This window comes from Pieris rapae, chromosome 1 (genome assembly GCF_905147795.1).
Source record: "Pieris rapae chromosome 1, ilPieRapa1.1, whole genome shotgun sequence".
In the NCBI taxonomy this organism is placed as follows: domain Eukaryota; kingdom Metazoa; phylum Arthropoda; class Insecta; order Lepidoptera; family Pieridae; genus Pieris; species Pieris rapae.
In genome coordinates this window covers 610542-632971 of record NC_059509.1, presented here as the reverse complement: position 1 = coordinate 632971, position 22430 = coordinate 610542, and the positions used below count along the sequence as shown (strand labels likewise).

Genomic DNA, 22430 nt, shown 5'->3' with positions numbered 1-22430 from the left:
CTAGTAATAGAAAAACATTTAAACACAAGAACAGAAACCAAACATTGATTTAGCGAGAAATCCATCAGCTGTCGTCTGGTGAGTTTAGACGGGTGTTATGTCTGCGGTTTTTCACTATTAAATCGTTAAATTAACACTAATTTATTGGTATAGACTTGAATAGTAAATACTAATATACATTTATAGTACAACAATCTTTATTAACATCTATTTTCTAGCCCATAACGTAATCAATATCATAAAAAAAATGTTTACTGAAATAAATCAATAAAATTACATCCTATCTCCACGAATGCCTGAGCATTCAGCAAAATAATATAATACAGTTGTTTCGTATCGAAACAGAAGGTTAACTATAAATATAGTTTTAAGAGGAGTTAAATGTAGTTAACATAGAATATTTATAAATTTACGGTTGACAGCTACGTGATACGAATTATGACAATATGTAGAGAATTATAGTGTTATATATATGTACGTGAAATATAAGGCTCTCTTGATTTTAATCTTTTGAATATATACGTAAAAGGGTTTTGTCAAAGGCACACTACACTTAAACAGTAGCAGAAAATGTAAAATAACAAGCATTTAGTATTTAATATGTATTTATTTTTGACGTTCATAAATGTACATTGTTTAACCTCAATGAATAAATGATTTTGAAATTTTGATAAACCGTATCTTGAGTGTATTGCATTCATGTAAAACAACGCAGCTAGATGGGGGGATTTCATTTTATAACCGTGCAAATCAGTTACGAAAATTCTCAATAAATTCGTAACATTTTAGTAAATTTATATAAAACTATAATAACAACACGTAAACCTTCCTCAGGAATCTGCTACAACTATCTACAACTATCTATTGCCGAACGCCGTACAATTAGATGGGTGGTTTTGAAATTTATCGCGTTAAAATAAAAAAAACAGGGCCCTGAATTACAAATAAGGACTTCAGATTAATATACAAATCTTGAAGCTCTATAATTGACAAAACTAAATCATACCAAATTTATCGATCGTATGCTTTGTCAATGTCAAGATGCAAAAACAATATTATGTAACAATCACCGACATCAAACGCGAAAGAAAACTATGTAAGCATTATTTAATAATAACCTTAGCTCAGCGGTTTTAATCTAATTAACTTTTACTGCGATAACCAGTCAGGCGTGACCGACCACGTGGTTTTTACGATACTATCAAACAAAACACTCGTAGCAATGAAGCTATATAACAAACAAGCCATGCCCGATTTCTTTCATCGTTTGTTATAAAAACAGCACAGGAATGGAACTTACACCATCCTTCCACCATCTTCCTTACGCAGTATAATATGGATTATTTTAAGCGACGGCTAAGTAGGTACTAATAATCTCACTTAACAACAGCTGGGATCGAAACCAAACGTCTGTCCAGTCCTGTATAAAAAAAATTAGACAATCATCAGGGGCATATGAATTTCATATTTGATTATAGAAAAGATTTAGTTGTCAAATAGAATTTTAACATTCGGAAGTGAATTCTAAATCTTAATCTCGAAGGCTCCTCAAGATGTTTTCTTTTATCGTATGCGTAACGATTGAGTTGTTTTTCTCTTTCTCTTTGGTCAGCACCTTATGTCCGGCTAGCTTCATCAGCGGTCAGCTAGGAAACACCTGGAGCGGATGTGTTTGATTATAACAATATAGTTTTGAGGTCGATGAATTCCACTTGATCGGTTCATCTGGTTGTCGAACGGCCACGTGATCTTGTGCCTTTTTTGCATTGTGTGTTATAAACATCAATAAACAATTGATAACTGGGGCTTGAACGAGCTGAAGTTGGAAAATCTGATACTTGTTCAAATTCATTAAAATTTATTTTTTGTGAAATGTTTGTTACTCGCATTATTTTTATAGAACAAGTTAGTAATAGAATTAGAGTTAACTTAAGGAGAGTCTTAATCTATAATTAACATAATTACAATAAATAAAATGTCCTATTGCAGCAGAATACAGTATATCTTTTAGTATACGCGGAAGTATTAATGACGTAAGTGCAACGCGTTTGTTGTTTCAAAACATTGTTTGGCGATCGTACCCAAACTGTTAAATGGATCAACGTCATTAGTTACGTGTTCTGATTAATTTATAAGTCCACTGATACATGTGATGTGTAGTTTAGTAGCGATTCTGATGCACTACTCATTTCTAATTTAGCAGTGGTAAAGTGAAATAATGTATTACTAAAATTAATATTCATAGTGCCAAAACCCTTAACAGTTCTTCTGTTTAATTTATGCATCTTTGTACTGTATATGTACTGTATATAGATTCTCGACTTCTAAATTTAAGACATATTATATAACTTATGCAATCACTACGTATTGATTAAAGTCTCTTCTTGGTACCGACAAATTTACCAGTGTAAAATCGATAATGAGAATTTGTTACCAAAATTTACTTCAATATGATCAGGGAAACTACATGGAAAGGATCAAGGAATAGAAACACAGCTTATGGAGTTGCGGAGAGGATTAGGAGAAAAATGCTCAACATAGAGGGATATAGAGCCAGTTGAAGGAGGCCTATACTCTCTCTCTATATATATATATAAATATATAGGGGTCCTTGAAAAAAAAAACATTTTTTTCTATAAACAATTATAAATGTGTGTATAATTTGTAATAAATAAATGTTTTAGGGATAAGGCTAAAATTTTATTATTTAATATTAGATTTCAGGTTTGAGCTGAATGTCTAATTATTGAAATATGAGGTTTAAGACATTTGATTTAGGTTTTATTCTTCTTAATCTTCGCTTCGCTTACGAGTGTTATGACAGCGACCGACGTAAAATCGCACACTTTATTGCACTGCAACTGTTTCCGTCAAGTTTCAGGAAAGACGTGTTTGCCAAGATCAATAATTGATTTGCCCTCGCACACATACACCCTAAAAATTGCAAGCATACGAATTTGGCTTCGTCTCTATCAAGGACCAACATTTTTTTTTCAAATTAATTTTCTAATAATGTTCTTAATTCAAACGCGTGTATCGTAAGATACTGTTAGACACTCTACAAAAATGTCAAATCAAGGAAACATACCACCATTATTTATGTTTTGAAGTGAGATTTGTTAATTATTACTAACGTTAGTCAATCGTAAGGACTGCCAATCATTTACTCCTTTTTTAGCTAGCCAGACGAATGGACAGGCGCGATAAGGCTCGCCAGTATCGAGGTTACACTAAGTGTGCCCCACTGGGAGCTATCACCTCGGCTTGGACCACCCTTGTTGAGGGATTAGCTTTAAGAGCTGGACATCCTTCCGGTCCAGCGATGAGAGGGAAATTTTATGCGATAAAATCAATTTGGGTCAACTAATTACACCGCTTTCGTCTGGTATATTTTTTTAAAAAGCGTCTGTGAATATAATACCATATATAATATATGTGTATTAAATACTTTTTGTTTGTTTGTTCCCTTTTGTTAATATCTTTGTAGTAAAATGTATCATGTATTCCATCTTTGGCTATATTTTCAGTGTTTTTGTTAGTAATTATATATAATTTATGTTAGCTGTAGGATTACGAAATAAATAAATACAATTTCAGGCGATTTTCCCCCAATCAGTCTGACATTTGTATGCCTTTCTGTATAAATCTTCTGTGTCTAATATATCAACTAAATACATAATAAAAGTTCTATTACGCAGTAAAACGTGAGTTAATTACTATAATAACTCCACGTTTCAAGTTTACAGCATGACACGGCACATGAAAAGTTTTATTTTAGTTTAATGAATGCTAAACAGTCGTAATCTTAGACTAGCAGTTCTAATATTTTTATTTACAAAGAAATTCATTGAATGTTTGCTTAACCATATTACCTTGACCTCAAAATTGTACGTACGGAGTATTGTATAGTAAAGAAATATAATTTAGAGCAGTTTTCTATTTAATTATTTTATCCTACAAACAAGGACAACGGGTAAAAGAAAATAAAATTTATTTACTTTTTATTTATTTATTTATTTTCCATTAAATAAATAATACACAACACAAACATTAAATAAAAAATGTTTGTGTTGTATTAAGTAACGTTTACTTTTTTTAAGACCACACGATTTATTTTTCTATTTATATTTCACGGCTTTGAAATCATGTATTATATATATTTAACAAAATACGGAAACCTATTTATCAACTTGTCATTTTGACGTAAAAACATGAGTACTGAAGCAATTTGTCACTCTTGACGACAAAGGAGTCAGTTTTCGCTCAAAAATTGTTTACCAGTCATAATTATACCGTGAAGTGTCAATTTTGCATGAAATAACATGCTTGTTAACAAATAAATTAAAGTGTTGGTTTAAAATGACGTTAAAATTACCAATCTTCACTAGAATTCACCACACTAGTCATTAGTAAGTTAAATTACTAATTGCTAGTTGTTGGAGATTCTTCTCATAGAGAATGTGTTGGCAAAGAGATAGAGCGCTCGCGAGTACGTTGCCGGCCTTTTTAACAATTAGTTCCCTCTTTAGTTTGACTTGCTTCGAAAATATTTCAGTAGCGGCCGAAATAGCCTTATTAAATACACTACTAAAGTGGAAGAAGCTGGTACTTATATTGTATTGTATCTTCTCTGTCAATTTGGTAATCGATTTTTTTGACTCTTCGCTTCAGAAACGCTTAAAGAAACGTCAAGAGAAATAAGTCATTTTAGGTAAATAAAATGTACCTACATTTCATACCACCAAGCCAACTATCTACTACTACTACTAGCTGCTTTCGTTTGATTATTGTCTATATTAAATAGATTAGTTTATTAGTTCTATATATATATTATAGTTCGTATTTGCTCGTTTAAATAGCCTGCTTGAGGTCTACGCTACTACGACATCTCCTACATACCTATTACATCTCAAATATGATCTTGCAGGATTCTTTACGAAATAAATTATAAGACTGTCTGTGGTATTCCTATGCAAAGGAGTAGGAATATCGGAGATGAAAGCTCGGAAATGCGACAGAATATAAATTAGTAGGAAACAGATATCTCTGGAAGCCCGGTAATAGGTTGTCACTTGCACTGATCGTCAACTTGTAACATTTTAAATTAGAAATATCCACTTTACATGCTCTCTTGTGCGGATACCATGCAAACATTTTGATCTCTCATATGTCGCACATTAAGACACAGGTTTCCGTTCTGCTATTTCCTTACTGATAACCAGGTCAGCCTTCTGAATTCAAAATTGGAACAATTATTTTTTTGCCAGAATAAGGTGGATAAATGTAAATTTGCAAATGGGCATCGGGCTTATTCATTTGCGTTTTTTGTTTAAATCTTTGTTAATAGTGGCTACTAATCAAATCTTTATGCTAATTAAGCAATACTACTCAACGGAGATATTTTATTTTATAAAGGGTATAGATAACTCAATTTCAATCCTTTCAAACGCCATCGACAGCTGCAAAGTGACAAAACAGACGTTTGACAAATCCATTAGCAAATTAACAATTCACTCGACGTAAAAGCTTATGGCAACCCTAATTGAATAGTTATGAATTTAAATCAATGAGTTTAGGATTCATTTATACTTGCTCTTGACCATTGCGTCGCTCGCTACTCTTGCAAATAGTGAACTTCATGAGGTTGAATTAAAGCTGGCGTATAAAATTGATTTTTAAGTGATTGCTTCATTAAAAAAAAAGTCGAAATATTTTAGATCTAACAATCTACTTTAGACATAACCTTATTCTCTAGAAAGATAAAATTACCGTTACCACTTTTAAAACATTTGCGTAAATTTGAGACAAAGATATTGAAGCCTTAATTATTTCGATACAACACGAAATACGATATTAAAATTTATACTTCATTTAAATTTTTACGAATTAGGCTTTAATTAACATTACATAGGTACAACCATCATTTCATGTAATTTCGATACCACTTTAAGATTTATGATTCTGATTATTTGTGAGTATCAATGATCAAATGAAATTGATTTCTTACAAAATGTGGAAAATTAGGAGTTTCATATTGAGTTTTTTATGTACAGTGTGTGTCAGTGCGTCGTCAGCCGTATTGAGTTTGATGTAGAAACTCAATTTGTATTTAATATTTTTGCTGTTTCTAGACGCTGAAAACAGTTAAACGGATTGCAATTGTTTTAATTTTATAATTAAAATGCTTATTAAAAATCACGTTGCAGTATTAGAAAAATCTGCAATTTTAAAATTAAAACTCAGTTGCGATGCCAGATTTAAATATAGGAAATCGCTATTAATCAACGATGCCAAAGTACACATTGGCGCTAATAATTAGTGTATTCTATTTTTATATTACTCACAAATACATTCTGGCAGCTACAACGCTGACGTCATGCCACGTCACTTCTACTTTAAGTGTGACCCGAGATAACTCGAGTGCCTTATCACACACCACTGATTATGATAATGATGGGAACAATTATCCGGTATGTTGGACTAATGCGCGTCGACATATTTCTCGTGATTTATTGTGTGTAGATAAAAATAGGTTGAATATATCCTCCTTGTTACAAATTCAAATTAAGAACATGACGATTTAAATCAATTTTTAATACACAAGTCTAAATAATTGCTGTCTAGTTATAAAATCTTAAATAAATATAAAAATATCATATTTACTGCTAAAATTGAGATTACTACTAGTTTAAAATAACATATTTAGAATTAAAACAGATTCATACATATTTGTTATGTATTCATTTTAGATATTCTACTACCGTTTTATCGTATACCAAATTTGTCAAACACAATATAAGAACTAAATTTGGAAGTTGGTGAACAAACTGAGCCAAACAATAACGGTTACATAATTGTTACTGGAATACCTTTACTGCGTGTAAATTAATTATTGCGTAAAATTTACTCAGTAATAATAATCAATCATTAGAGTAAATATTTACCTGTCAAGTGAGTCTGAGTGGAAATTGTAATAATTAAGAATTAATATAAATAATAGAAGGAAAGTTAAAAGGTGAGAGACATGCGTGCAAGTCATTATCCAAAAAAGCATTTACTCAAAGTATTCACGACGATCTCGAAGAGACGAGAATGGAAGAAAAATAATTACTATTTGTTCGGTCGGGTCATTCAGGTCAGTTTAAAGTTCTGCAATACCCAAAAGTGAGTAGGGACTGACATATTATAGCGTCTAGTTCTTTTGATTTCAAATTTATATTTCTAAACGATTTTATATCTGGAGCATACCAAACTATTTCTTATGCCCCCATATATGTACCATACATAATTTATATATTCAATAATTTAATTGTTTACTAAGAAATTTAAATGACAGGTTTCAAGGTCAGGCTTAGAAATTGTTAACGAAACCATTTCTCAGCGATACATTTTCAAAACAATGAAATACTGAAATTCAAAATAAATTTAACAAAGGTTTTCCTATATTATTTAGTGATATATGAAGCCAGAATGGAGCAGACTGGAGGAGGCCTTTGCCACCTGGCAAGCGGACACGCAAAAGTGGAACAAAAAAAACTAAAAATAAAGAAAATACTGTCATGTCCAAAAAGAGGCGATTAATAAAAAAAATATATATATAAAGTTAAATTCGGTTAGCTTCAGTCTCATATCTCCACGTTATGATACATCCAGATACTTCGATTGCCCTCATTAACAATCAAATTGTCCCCCTGTGGGCCCCACGTCGGGAAATACTGATCTAGAGCTACTGCTCTACTACACACAGATAATTAACACTATATTCTTACTTATGTTTATTTTAATTTTGCTCTTACACACATGTTACAAGGTGCACCATCTGATACTTATGAAAATATGTTGTAGAAAGAATATGTATGTGTAAAAACAATAAGAGAACTTATGAAGGCTCAGTGTTAACCAGATAAATGCAACTTTCTTTCTTTAGTTTTTGCATCTTAAGATGTAACACAAAGACTCAAGAATGATTTAAAACTGAGTCTATTAAAATAATTTTTGAAATTGTTTCCGTCCGATAGTAATTGCTGTCAATATATCAGGAGAATTTACGTTTGAAATATGCATTAAAGAAATTTGTTTTCATTAGTGACGGAATGACGTTTTTGATAACACTACCTGAACTAAGCAAGGTAAACTAAAGTTTTATAAATGACCCTAATAATCAAATCAAGTAACTTCATTTATTAGAAATTCAATTTGATAAGAACAATTTCCGCTTTTCTTATTTCGTTAACGTTTGGAATACACAGAAGGATTTGATGATTCACTAAATGAAATTACAAAAACTTTTAAACATTTCATACTGATACATATATAATATGACCCACCAAACTTTCTGAAGATACAATATTCAATAAGTTTTGGGCAGTAGAAGCGATAAATTGCTGAACACACAGCTGAGGATGACCTCAGATTTGCTTGCCAGCCACTAAGCTTCACACAAAACCTTCCTTTAACACTAAAACCTTTCTTATACTTAACATGTAACATAAAGAAATAAACTAAAAACATATTTATATTTGCTATGATATGTAACGTTATCACAAAGCAAATGCTCAAGCAAATAATTTTAATTCAACACTTGAACATTGATTATAATCATATCTCGCTTGTCTGCATATCTCCCGCATTCTAAAACTGTTTAATGCCTTAATAAAAACAAGGGAGTCTTGTAGAATTACACCAGATTCGTTTTTAAACTTCGTATCGTCACAATGACAATATTGAATTTAGAATCACCACAGTAAAACTATCACTTGCCTCTACAATAGGACACCGGAATATATGTGTGCTGCAATAGTTTTTAATTTTTTAGGTGTACTTAGTTATTTAGGTAATATGTCATTGTATATGGTATAACTGTAACGCACACCAATAAATAGTACCAGTTGAAAAATATGCTCAATAAGTGATGAGAGAATGTAATTTAGATAAGTACGATAAATGTGTGCCATTTTCCTCTATCAGATCCACGTTAAACCTGGCCGTTAAAGAATCAAAACGAGAACATTGTATTTTATATTATATAAATTAATTCACAGAAACAAACTCGATAAGTGTTTTTATTGTACCTGTTAATCGCTATCGTGTATATGTTTATTACAATAAGAGCGTATGGTAAACAATTCTACAACTGATAAATATATTTTCCTAACCATATATTATTATTATAATTATATATCTAATAGCCGGTTTCACCAGACCTCGAGACGGATTCCCTACCGGATCGATCAAGTAAAAACCCTTACGGGTATTATCACCCAGGCGCAGAGACTTACTGAAAACAGGATAGACTGAAGGAGGTTGTGCAGCGCCACTAAAACGACCTTCTAAAGATTGTGGCTGAATAAAATTCATTTATCCTTGGAATGTATACAACCGTAATACATTTCTCTGTCGAACACTTTATACGTTCTAATACAAAAGACGCTTATAAAGAAAACCCAACCATAAAAGGTTTACATTTCGTACAAATCAGGAAACGGCCGATGAATGTCAACATTTAGATCGTCACGACAAAATAATTAGCGTTCGGCCTCGATATATTTGCCTTGAACACCTTATATATATTACATGCACTCGAAATAGGACGTAGGATTACCTAAGTGACGATGTGGTATTTAGAATTTTTTGTTGTCTATATTTAGCAGCTTCAGCGACTCTTATTCCTGAGGTTCGTTCCCCGACTGGACCAATGGACTTTCTGTCTATGAGCGCATTTAGCATTTTCTCGAACGGTGAAGGAAAACATTGCGAAGAAACTGGCTTGCCTCAGACTTAAAAAGTCGACGGCGTTTGTTAGGCACAGGATCATCTACTTGCCTATTAGATTGATAAATGTTCATGAAACAGATTCAGTAGTCTGAGGCCTAGATCTAAAAGGGTTGTAGCGCCACTGATTTTATATTCAGGGCTGCTCACGACTGCTGAAGCAGTAACTCGAAAGGGATTGTGCGAAAATAGTTATCATTTTGCCTATGCTGTTTAATATTTATTTAAGTACGATAATGATACATATACTATGATAAAATATATTTGCAAAATATGTAAGTGTATTTATGAAGTATTACGTGTAATGTTTCTTGGTACGTGATAGAGATGCGGATGCGGAGATGTAAGAAAGGGATTGTCATAGCACATTGCTCTGTTTTGCATACGCAACATATATATGTTTTATAACTATAGTTTTCATTACGTACGTGTCCGTTTATTTTATATAATAGGCTCAGTGGTTAAGTGCACGTTCCAAACTCGCCTTAATACTAATGGAATGTTCGTTCTATTTAGACACTTAACACTTCCTTGTACGGTGAAAATAAACAGAACAAAATCAAGCGATCATGATTTAGACTCAAAATCGACGATGTCAGGCACAGAAGGCCGACCAACTTGCCTCTAAAAATTTAAAGCAATACTGGGTTATAATGTAATTAAAATGATGCATGTTTAATTATTTGAAATAATGTTTAATTTCAATCTCAAATATGTTATTGCAAAAATATGATTATTATATAGTAAGCTAAAACAATTTATCTTTTGGTCTATCAGAGAAATTAGCGGGATAATAACGTGTAACAGTAATTCTTTAGTGCGAATGCAAATCATATGAAAAATGTAAAAAACATCCGGGAAGAATTTTCCCCCTCGCATTAAGGGTTTATCTACCATAATATAATGTACTACTACCATTGACTCAAACTATATACGTCCTTTAAATTTTAGTTGAATTAATCCCATCTGTTTTTGTTTTATTAAATTTGAATCAATAGAAGCGAAACTGTTTAAAATCGAAATCACAAAGATATTATATATATAATGTATGTTATACAAACCTATATTTTTACGCATTTCTTTCAATTCAAATGCACATAAAGTTAAGAAAATAGTCATATACATAAACCTTACCTTTAGAAACTTGACACAAACTCTAAAACATTATATTCAGGAACAACTTAAACTTTGTCACATGTTGCATTTGCTATTGTTTTAGAGAAAATCTCGTTTCATAACACTGCGGACGCGACGTGCGTCCTCACTCACTGACGCATCATGACTGAGGAGTGAGGACCGAATACTCAAGTGACGAGGCAAAGCTTGAAGGACTTAGCCCTCCTCCCTCTTCAGCCCGATTCCGCCCAAGTTAATTTTCAGCAAACAAAACTGCCCAAGGCGTTTTTCCCTAGCATGGTATACAGGCAACAATTTGTAAAATTTATCGTGAAAAATTATTCCTCCACTTAGTTTATTTCTAAAGAAAGTATGACAACATGACTTTCAGATCTACAATAGATGTTAGGATTATGAGATTTGTCTCCCCGTCACTATGTGTTTTATCATAATAGGAACCCTAGATGATAGATGTATTCATTCAAGTCTAGACTGCTCCGTAATTCACCATTTTAACATTAAGAAGAGTAATTCAATATTTATATTAATCAAACCGCATTTTCTGTGAATTTCTGTAGCCATCGATATGTCAACAGCTTACGTTTAACAAATGGTGATTTTGGCACTTGTACAATAAACATTTTAGATAAATCAACAAACACGAATACAAAACATACCTGGAATGTTTTAAAGTTAACGGGATGGGAACAAACAACCATAAATAGAATGTCTAACGCAAGTTCTCATCAGTACCAATCTAGTGGATATTATAAAAAACATACAAGATTTAGATTTTTTCGACTTTTATAAGAATAAGTAAAAAAAGTCGATTTTTGGATGGATAAAAGACCTTATAAAGAAGAGAAAATAACTTTTTCTTCAATCTATCCCCTAGTTGCGTTTGATCCACGACTTTTTGGCCACCATGACGGAGAGAGTAGTGACATGGAGCGAAGTACGAGGGTAGCACCTAAATAATGGTGCAGGAAGATGCGCGTAAAGGATTTGCGTGGAGAAAGCAGGGTAAAAAGTCAGAGGGAGAAATTGACATTTAACGATAGGATTATTGTCGTCTAACGACAGGAAGGATGGAGGAGAAGAGCGAGAGACCGAGGAGGATGGAGACAGAAATAGAGGCAGTTTGAACTAATTTAACTTTGATGTTATTAAATAATGAAAATGCATTACTTACTAGATATTTTTGAATTTGTTTAATTCTTTTTTTTTAAAGGAACATTGTTAAAGATTTGAATTTAGTTCAAATACATGCTTGTTTATTATATTTTCCTTTGCCTAAACAGCAAGTGATATCATAGATGAATAAAAATCTATTTCTTTTCATTTATCTTTTATTTAGCTTGACCATTAAGCTCCGTCCTTCGAAAACATTATCTCCAATATTCATCTTGCCTAGTCAACGTCTGTTATTCATTAATTTTTATATTTACAATAAGGCGAAAACAAATTTATGAATGTAAAGCAAACTGCAATAGAATAACAATTCAAAAATATTCTTATGATTTAGATCACAAATGGACTAGAATTTTATTACGACTCCAGACAGAGTTGCAAGTCTTTTAATTGAAATCAAGTTACGATGCACATTGTTTCTTTCTATATTTTTTTCCTTTTAATGGATTGATTTTTAATTATTTGTTTGCGCGCAAATATATTAAATAAAACGTTCATAGTTTAAAAGACTCGTAAATAACTCGCCCAATAACAAATACAGACTGTAAGTAATTGTTATTGGGCAGTTTCTTATATTCTCTCTCTTCAGTCGGTACATCATGTCAGCAAGGAAACACCTTAAGTTTTTGTGCAGCACTCACTTGATCGGCCCATCTGGTTAGTAAACGTAATCTTTTGCATTCGGTAATTTTTATTTATTTATTATATCTCTACGCTATTATTTTTTTATAGATTTACATTACGAAGCAATTAATTATAATAAAAGTCACCGGCTAAACTTCAATACATTAGGAGCCTGGGATACGTGTTTGTTAAGTAACCTTTTAATAAAATATAATAACTACTGAGATAACGCACATACATCAATATAATTCGTAATGCTTTCTGGGCTAGTGGCTAGACTCAACCCCGAGATCGTACATTTGAATCACGAAATAAAGGTGTTTTCTTTCCGCATGTACTTGAATATGATATTGTAGATTTCCAAGAACGTGCGCTACATTTATTTATGTTTGTATTTTAAAACTAAATGTCATAAAGATGATCCTTTTCAGAGAAATCTAATGGGAAAGAAAGGAATAATTTTGATCTTATTTTGGAAAGTAAATTTTGTTTCACGATTCAATTTTTTAAGAATTCTATGTCTGTTTCATGATCATTTGTCGATCTAATAGGTGACCTGAGCCTGACACACGTTGCCGTTTTTAAGGGTCTAAGGCAAGCCGGTGTCGTCACGACTGTTCCTTCACCGGTCGAGCGAATACTCATGCCCACCGAGATAGAAAGTCCATTTGTGCACAGCCGGGATTCGTACCTACGACGACTACGACTAGGCCGAGACGAGCGGTATATATGTCCATTTCTAATCTAATCGAAAATTACCTAATTAGTATGAAAAGTTACCACATTGTAAAATAATGTATTCTACATTTAATTGTGGGTTCAAGTTATAGTTATTAGAGGAGCATAAGATTAAATTAGCGGTTGCATACCGTCGGAGGTATTCCGATACCAATTATATTGCACTGGAGTTCAAAGGCTATTTACTAGTAGCATCCAATAAATATATAACGAAGTGAACCATTTTATAGATAACTTTTATGCACCAGAGGGTCTCTTAAACGTCTCCCATTACTTTTGTCCTTATAACTGTCGTGACATATACTGTCTTTAAGCGTCCACTATGTTTTATAATTCCAAAATACTATCCGTGTCAACTCCACGTCGACGTTGACGTTCTTAAGAAAAAAAAAACCCGCGCACCACTAGTATGAACAACCAGCTGCCCACTGAAGTATTTCCGAACCAATTCGGCTTAGGGTCCTACAAGAAAAGAGCGTCCCAATTTTTAAAATGCCGGCAACGCACTTGGAGCCTTCTGATAATGTTCCTGCCCGTTTGCCGCCTGTTCCATAAAAAATCCAAATTAATACTATATTTATTGATAAAGTACTTAATTAAAATAATATAATTGAATGCTTCATGCAGTAAACTTATAAGTTCCTCGTGATATGAAGTTTCTATCGATATCCGTCCTCAGTATCTATCTGGTAACGTGACAACGTCATAAGAAAATACTGATGGAATGGTGGCATTTTTCAAAAGAATTTGAATTTTTCAAGTTACAAATAAATGTAACTATAATAACGCATAATTATAATTATGTAATTTTTCTTTAAGGAACGAACGCCGCTGAAGGCGGTGGCCGATTGTGCCACATTGTTGCTCTTTCCGCGCTCTCGCTTCCACCTTCAGCCTTACATGGAACGCGTCAAAAGCGAGGTAACGCCGCATTCGTCATGTTTATTTCATGCGTGCAGCCGACTCCATCGAATTATACGTTAAATATATAATACGTTGTCACGTCAAAATGTTCAAGGTAAAAAAAAACTAACTAAACTCAAGTACTTAGTTCATAAGAGTCTTAAAATTGTTGGTTATGAAGTATTTTACGTTAACCCCTGTCCCTAATACCTGTAACTGAGCCTATTTCTTTGACGTATCAACTTTCTGCGCTTACACTGCTTACCCATCCGAATGAAACATATCTCGAAGTGTATAAACGCAGGCAGAGGTTATTTGCATCCGATCATAAATAAACACAAATTGAATATGTACGCTCATTGTTTGCGGAAACGGTTTATTAATGGATCTACGTTAATTAATACCTAGGTAATTATAATTATCCCATGTTGACCGTATATAGATGATGTTATTTGGTCCGTGCTTTACAATAATGATTTATTTATCGTAATACAGCTAACATAAATTTTATATAACAAAAAATGATGATACTAAAGATTTTGCGAAAGATGGAATTATATATAAAAGAGAGGCAATAAGAGACATGTCAAAAAAGAAACAATTTCTTACGGTCTGCTTATTTTATTAATATTTACAATAATTTTTAAATGACAGGTATGTTGACTTACGTCCAAACCCTACCTAAACCTTTCTCATTCCATTTTTGACCATCTGAGATAGACATCTTAATGCAAATATTGATAAAAGTGTGCCAAATATCCAATCGACGGATTGTAATAGCCACCTGTCGATACAAGCTATCCATAGTAGGTCGGATCGGTGTGTGTCGATAGACCTTGTATAAAAATGACAGTACAACTGTGCCAATATTCTATCTTGAGATTATAACTTATATCAGTTTTTAAAATAATTAAAAAAGCGATTTGATATGTTTTAAACATAGATATTTATATTTAAATATTATTTGTACGGTTCTATTTACTTTTTTTGGTTTATATTGATTATTAAATGTGAGTGAAGAGATTGCATACAATCCGTCGCCAAAAATGGATCTGTCTTGTCTGGGTCTAGTCAATGGTCTTTGTAGGGTTTGGTTATTGGGATGCAGATAGGAGATCGATGAACACGGTCTGATCTGTGGGTTAATTATTGGGTTCTTACATAGAGGATTGATAACGATTTTTCTATAAAAATGTGATCATAAAAGTAGACGTGTAATTATGTCTATATAGAAATTTCGTAATTACATTTCTCATTATGTCTACGTATCATTATTTCGTAATTCTATTTGGCACGTCATCAGGTCAGTAGCCCTAAAACCGCCATGTGCAGTGCACTAAAATGCGTGCAGCATTTTAGTGCCATTGGATAATTACTATTATGAAGTCGTACACACATAATAATAATAGCCTTTTATCGGACATGACAGCGTGTTCTTTATTTTTCGTACATTGTTCCCTTTTTCCACTTTTGCTTGTCCGTTTGCCAGGTGGCAAAGGCCTCCTCCAATCTACTCCATTCTGGCCTTTCTAAGGCCACTCTACCCCATGTCGTTCCCGCGACTTGTCTAATGTCGTCGTCCCATCTTTTTTGTGGTCTACCTCTCTTTCTCTTTCCATCTCTTGGGTACCATTGTGTGACTATTTTGCTCCATTTTTCCTTTCCCCTGATCATGTGGCCTGCCCATTTCCATTTTTGTCTTCTTATTTTCAGAGCCACGTCCTGTACCCCAGTCCTTCTTCTGATGTCGCTACTCCTTACTTTGTCTTTTTTTTTGATCCCAGTCATGCTCCTTTCCATGGCATGTTGACATATGGATAGTTTATTTGTTACGTTTTTTGTTAAAGCCCATGTTTCGCTCCCGTATGTCATCACTGGCAGTATGCATGTGTTAAATAATTTGCTTTTCGTTGAATTGTGTAGGGTCATGTCTTTCATTATTTCTTTCAGGCCCCAATATTTTTTCCAGCTATTCGCAGCTCTTCTTTCGACTTCTTTGTTTTCGTCATCGTCTGGAGACATCAGTTGACCGAGGTATATGTATTCTTCAACGTAGGAGATTTGGTTCTGTTCCACTATTACAGGGTCTTTGTTGCCATTGGTCATGATTTTTGTTTTTTCCGGGTTTAGCTGCAATCCGGCCTTTGCACTTTCCGATACACACATACGTAAATCTTTTGCTTTGTGTTTTTTTTTATAAATTTAAAAAGTTATTAATAAACTTCATTTATTGTCTTTTCATTTAATTGTCACTTTCGTCAAATCTTGTATTATGCGTCCAATAAAACTACACCTAACCAAAAGTAGGAACATATCACTACATATTATAAAACAAAGTCGCTTTCTCTGTCCCTATGTCCCTTTGTATGCGTAAATCTTTGAAACTACGCAACTGATTTTGATGCGGTTTTTTTAATAGGTAGTGATTCAAGAGGAAGGTTTATATGTATAATAACATCCATTAAATAGTGGAGAAGTACTGTTATTTTTGAGGTTTCTAATGTGATGTCGTAAATAATTACATTTTTTCCGCTTACATTGCAAACGCAGGCTGAACCCTACGAGTTTTATCAAAATAATGCACTAAGTGTTGTACACATTGAAAAGGTCTACAGAAAAGTCCGTGATGGTATATGTCTATCTCTTATGGATAACCCACATTATTATATACAACGTTCACACATCTTCTGTAGTGTATTTAGTATCAGCATTGCACCCGTGCGAAGCCGGGGCGGGTCGCAAGTGTATTAATAAAAATCACTTGCAAGTGATATTTTTTTTGTTGCTACTGGAACAAGATTCTCTTAATTTTTATAGAAAAGGATCCATGAAACTTTAACGGTAATAAATAGAATGAAATAATTCATCATTGAAAATCTTGCAAAGCGGTCTTTCATCGTCCTATGGTCAGAACTGTCATTAACAAATGTACCATTTGTCTTCGTAACTGATTTGCACTCTTATTTACATGTTTCGTTTTTCTCTTTTATTAGTAATCGAATGATTTTTGGTCCAGCTATAATATTATATTTTAATGTTTTTTTTTAATTATAGAAATGTAAGATGAAATGTTGTCAACATGCACCTGATATTTGTTATTGTCATCTAAGGGATCTAAAAGATAGGTAGAGTAATCAATGTGTTCAATAAACCCTGCGTGTACTACACCGATACTTTATAATTGACAAGCATTATAGTGGACCATGTCCTTATTAAACAAATTGAATGAACGAACTTAACTATTAAGTTATTTTAAATAAGGTTTCCAAGAAAATATATAACTACACCATTTAAACATATAAAAATTAATAAAAATAAAAGCGCCTATAATAAAATGCGCATAATGTATTCCTAATGCAGGTAAAATATTAAACCCTACACAGTTTTGCTACGCCATCTCTAACAAAAATTATTATATATTTGCTTGTAACAGCGCCATCTACGTTTTGTTAATTACATCATGTGGTTGAAATTTTCCTGTTCTCTTGGTTACTTATTGATATAGGATAGTAGTAACAGATGTCTCTCAACACATATGATGGCACACATAATATATAAATTTTACCTAAAAATAAAATTTGTATTATGTTTCCTGAGACGTCCGAGGTCCATTATGAGAGTACATCGCTTCCGTTTCCGCCCAAATCGCTAGTTACCGACCTTTTCCCACCACGTGACACCGCCGCCAGCGCCCAGCGTTTGAAACTGGAACTAACTTTTTATCGCGCTAAAGCAAGCCGCCAGAATTCTTGTTCATTGTTTGTCTCATAATTAGAGAACCAGGAAGAGCTCGTTTGGACCTCGGACGTCTCAGGAAACATAATACAAATTTTATTTTTAGGTAAAATTTATATATTATGTGTTCCGTTTGACGTCCGAGGTCCATTATGAGAGACGTGTTTGTTATCTCCTGGTGGCTTGTAAGGTTATATAATATAACTAAAAAACGCAACAATGTGATTTGAATTATTTATTTTCGATAGAATCATGATGAAATAAACAATACAATCTAATTAAAGCCTAAGCTTTAGAACCATTTAATAAATATGGTAAATAAATTTTCATTGTTTATATAGAAGTAGAAAACCTGGCTAATTCATTAAGCGGCCGAAAATCCTACTGCGAAAGAGACTTTTCCGATCGAGTCTCAGCATTCCGACTATTATTTTCTAGATTTCAACAATAATATTTATGAACTTTCATGACGCCACTTTGCCTTAATAATTTAATTTATGGGAAATCTTTCTAAAAACTTTAGCGAAGCTACACCTAATCAACTACGCGGCGATGATTTGATACCCGATTCTAAAGGGTTTTCTTAACCTTGCTCCCAATAATTGCGGGGGTAGCTAGTCTTACAGGATCTCTGGTTGTAATAAATAAATTTGTCAAGGAGCCACGCCTATTATTAGAGACGGTTATGAGTGTCCTAAGACAAATGACGGATTTAGATGCTTATTCGGGCAAGATAAAAACGTCCAACTTGATTGTCTATACGTTTCTGTATCTGTTTTATAACCGAAAACCAGATGCAAAGTGATGGAATTACGGCTAATAATAAAATGATGAAGGTCGCCACGCAAGAGTCAAATCATGAACTCTGCGCCGAGACGCCAATAAAATTATAATGGATGTGCATCCCATACTGGCAATTCCTGCGTGATTGGTTTAGCTATAAGCGATATGAGGAAAGGAAATGCTTTACTATGTACGTTTTTAATAAATTATTATTAGATGGAATCGCTTAGAGTCTCACAAATTGAACCATATGCCAGATGATTATTTGGTAAATAGTTTTGCTAAGTATCTAACTACATCAGGAGGAGCCGGGAATCGACATATTCAGTTCATATTTAATTATATATAATTATATATATAGTTATAATTTAATTTACCCATTTATACCAAAAAGGGGCTTATGTTTTCCTTGTTGAAGTTCTTCAACACGACGAAAGAAGTTTTTCGTCTCAAGCCAGTTGTCTGTTAAAGATTCCTAGCCAAAAACGTTTCCAATTGTAATTTCTGCACTTAAGGAGGAGGTTAACTAGTTACGGTATGTATATATCAGGGTTTGGCTTAGATTCCGTACTGATAGCGAGGGTGCAAGTGTTCGGGCTATCAAATCCGAGCGCCAAAAAATGCTTCCTCCACCTGGGTGCTATTATTATGCTATTATTTCCCTTAGAGGAAAGATGAAATGGTGCAGCACTCGAGGTAGAATCGCTGGCGGTGGAAATATCAACACTAGATCGTATCTCCAGTATTTGCTTAATGAAGGAGTCGCAAGCGTTCGAGTCTAATAGTTTAGCGACACAAAACTTGCTACGACATGAACCTCTCCAGAAGCGAAAAGATCTATATGGTTCGAATATGTCCGTGGTTGCCCTTTTAAGAGATGCCCTTTGGCGCCCCTGCGATTGCGCGAGAGGTAATTGGCTTCCACGTTGTACATTCCCGGCAAGTGTCGTGAGGGATAAGTACAATATTCAAACTGTACGTCAGTGCCAGAAGATCTTTTGTCAATTTTAACAGCATTTGGGGACCTTGTTCCTTCTTCGTTTTTTATGTACTAAACAACAGTTTTGCTGTCGCTTTGCAGCTAACGTCGAGTTCTTTAGGAAACAGATTGCTGCTACCAGAGCGTGCATCTCCCTCAGATTACAATGCCACTCCATCTGACTGTGTCCAAGAACCTTTCAGGGGTTTGTTGTTGACCTGCACTCCCTTTTTGTAGATCCGAGGCATCGGTGACAATGTAATGCATATGCCTTGTTTTTAAGTGAATCGGGGTCTTGTGACCGAGGTTGTGCAACCACCATACCATGTCTTGATTCACCCCCACTGCAAGAAGACTCGGGCAAAGAGGAGGTCTCCTTAATGAATTTCTTTGTCGCTGCAGTGTTTAACAATGCCACCTTCCCCGGTAGGTGATGAAGGTCGCAAAATTGAGATAGGTTATCCACTATACCATGTCTAGATTCACCTCCTCTGCAAAAGGACTCGGGCAAAGAGGAGGTCTCCTTAATGAATTGCTTTATCGTTGCAGTGTTTAACAATGCAACCTTCCCCGGTGGGTGATGAAGGTCGCAAAATTGAGATAGGTTATCCACTATACCATCTCTTGATTCACCACCTCTGCAAAAGGACTCGGGCAAAGAGGAGATCTCCTTAAATCATTCCTGTATCGCTGTAGCGTTCGGCAATGCAACCTCCCCCGGTGGGTGATGGAGGTCGCAAAATTGGCATACCCTAAGAGGCGTTGGGCCTGCTTGAGGGTCCAATTTGCCGGCTGACAGGCGTGTTAACTGGCACTGACGAATTTTGATTACTTTCTCTGCAGGTGAGGACTTTGCATTTGATATTGTGTCCCACGTGATACCCGGAAAATCGATCGACCTCATTGGAGTGCATATCGACTTCTCTAGATTTATGGTCCAGTCCAGGTTCTTAAAGATAAAGGGCATGGCTACGAGAACCCGGGAGTTCAGACTTGTTCTGTCCTGGTGGACCAGTAAGTAATCATCCAAGAAAACGATTACTCGTAAGCCTGTCCAAGTTGTCGCCGACGCAAAAAATTTTCGGAGCTATGGCCAAAACATGTCATTTGACGGAGCCTTCCCTCATAACTGGTACACAGAAAGAAACGATGTTCGTGGAAAATCGGTACATGGTACTGGGTTTGGCCGAGATCCTTCACCATTGCTTTATTATAGGAAAATTTGGCATTTGGTGGTGATGAAACAGATGAAAAGGTTCTGGTTTCATGAAAATAAGGATTTTGGGTTGAAAATAAATCGCATTTATTTATTTATTTAATTTTTCGTTATTATAAAAGAGGAGATATGAACAACGGGGTCAGTAGGGCTGGCTCCAGTATTTATTATGGTTTAGAATCATGAAATGGATTTCCAACGACATCGAAGTTGAAACAGGTGTTTGCAACTTTTTTAGGATTTTCCGCGTTGGCAGTATTAATGGCGGTTGGAAGAGGGTTTTAATTTCGCCCAATTTTTATGATAGTACCTTAAACAACCACCCGAAAAGCCTATCGAGTCACTTATACTTGTATTTATTTAATCTGTTATTTTTGCACCCCCCTTTTTTCTTCCTTTCGTGATCATCAAAGTTGTGACTCTTTTGTCCTTGTTTTGAGTTGTATCGGTTACAAAGAAAGGGCTTTTGACTGACCTGAGAAGTTGAAGCTACAGGCTATTCAGAACGTACGGGTGATTTAACGCGTATTGTTTTAGGTTGGTACCCGCAAATTCTGCCAAATTTGTCAATACCACCAACTTTATGTAAATATGTAGATAATAGTTCCGGATTAAACATGTATACCGAAGAGAGGAAATTCTTTTTAGGTTTTTTAGCAATGTTTTACAGCGAGATTCTAAGACTTTGGCCCGTTTGCCGCAAATAATTTGTAAAACCTCGTGAGCCCGTTACTCACTTTATACACTTTATACTTTAACCAAAACATTCGTACAATTGATCATGTATAGAATTGAATTAAGCGTCACGTTCAAGTGAGAATACCACTCTAAAACGCTACGTAACGCCTTATTTACTAACTCATTTTGAGCTACAAACGTGTTCGATAAGACCGCAAAACTTTCCATAATAACCGTAAACCATAAACCGTTCCATGATATACAATTATAAAGAATCCTCTAGGAAACGTCTTTATTAATTTTGAAATCGGTAAAAGCAGAAAAAGCAACGTATTTCTTTTGTATATCATATAACGTACACAGTTCAGATCAGAAGCGTTAAGCCGCATGGTTTAAAACGGGTCGTTTAGGTTTGCATTATTATTATATATAGATTGAGGCACTTTTTAAACATGCCAGATAACGCAACATAATCGGAGAAAGTATTATTAAGATGACTCACCAATTTCTGCGACAATTACTCAAACCTTTAAAACAAATCTGGAGAAGAATCACGTGAATTACTGCGCACGTGGTTATTTCGTCTTTGTTTTGGCGGCGGTTCTTCATCCTCTTCACTCGTGCTTTTGCGAACTTTGCGAAGAACCCGGCTTGTTAGAACTTGCAGAGACAAAATCTTCCGTGACATTATGAGAA

The 22430-nt window shown here is 34.2% G+C and overlaps 1 protein-coding gene across 2 annotated transcripts in view; it reads right to left on the bottom strand.

The window, feature by feature from the left end:
- LOC110995748 (high affinity cAMP-specific and IBMX-insensitive 3',5'-cyclic phosphodiesterase 8) overlaps positions 1-11041 on the bottom strand; it is a 117352-nt gene extending 106311 nt beyond the window's left edge. For both annotated transcript variants that reach the window (XM_022263053.2, XM_022263057.2), the window contains exon 1: positions 10906-11041. The gene's annotated coding sequence lies outside the window, so the exon portion shown is untranslated. The remainder of the gene's footprint in view (positions 1-10905) is intronic.
- Positions 11042-22430: the final 11389 nt, after the last annotated feature.